Genomic DNA, 1,138 nt, shown 5'->3' on the forward strand with positions numbered 1-1,138 from the left:
GCAGGCCTAGCTATGTGTGCGCCAGGCGCGTCGCAGCGTAACAGTGTTTCGTGAGATATCGCGAAGCCTGTTACGCGAGACGTGGTCTGGCGTACATATAGCTAGTATTACACAAAGCGACCCTGAAAATCCCAAGTCGCTCGCTCAATTCGTTCTCGAGTTATCGTGCGGACAGACACACACACAGACACACAGACAGACACACAGACAGACAGACGGACAGACAGAAAAAGTTTTTTTCCGACCTGACGGAGTAATAGGCTTCGCTAATCGCTCAGCCAACAAGTAAACCGTAAACAAGGTAGATGTACGCCAGACCACGTCTCGCGTAACAGGATTCGCGATATCTCACGAAATACTGTTGCGCTGCAACGCGCCTGGCATACATCTACCAAGGCCTGCGGCGCTGACACCCGAGTCGGGTAGTGCAAAAATGTACACAAAGAGACGGACCTCCGGTAGGTCGTTCCATTTTCGGTGTCGAGAACACCGATCTGTCCAGAACGCAGGTAAAATGAAAGTATACGTCGTGGAGGTTACAACAATGCTAAGCGGAGGTGGCTGCGATGTCGGGAACCATGCGCAAGAACGGATTTTATGTCTTTGTCACTTTCGCGCCAATTTTCCCTCACGGTGGTTTTTCGCGTGCACCGCCGCGGCCGCGCGGCCTAGGCAACATCTGTACACACATGCAGACGGCACGTTGCCTAGTTGACAGGCGGAATTGCCGCAAAACGTTTTTTTTTTACTTTTGCCTATGATGCCGGTAAATGTTATAGATAAGCGTTGGGCCATCCATAACACTGAATATTTGCTACGTTCTCGCGCAAACCCGGTCACCATTCGCTGAATATGTGCACCGCTGCAGCGAAAGTACTGGTTTTCACTTAAGCGTTACGCCCACCGTAACGTAATGCCGCGCGGTACCGGCGACATGACAAACTTCAAGTACCTACCCTACGGTGTCCGTGCACGGTGGGTCCCCGGCCTAGGCCGCGCGGCCGCGGCGGGGCACGCGAAAAACCACCTTGAGGGAAAATTGGCGCGAAAGTGACAAAGACATAAAATTCGTTCTTGCGCATGGTTCCCGACATCGCAGCCACCTCCGCTTAGCATTGTTGTAACCTCCACAACGTAT

This window comes from Frankliniella occidentalis, unplaced genomic scaffold, assembly GCF_000697945.3.
Source record: "Frankliniella occidentalis isolate FOCC.00 unplaced genomic scaffold, Focc_3.1 Scaffold291, whole genome shotgun sequence".
Taxonomy (NCBI): Eukaryota; Metazoa; Arthropoda; class Insecta; order Thysanoptera; family Thripidae; genus Frankliniella; species Frankliniella occidentalis.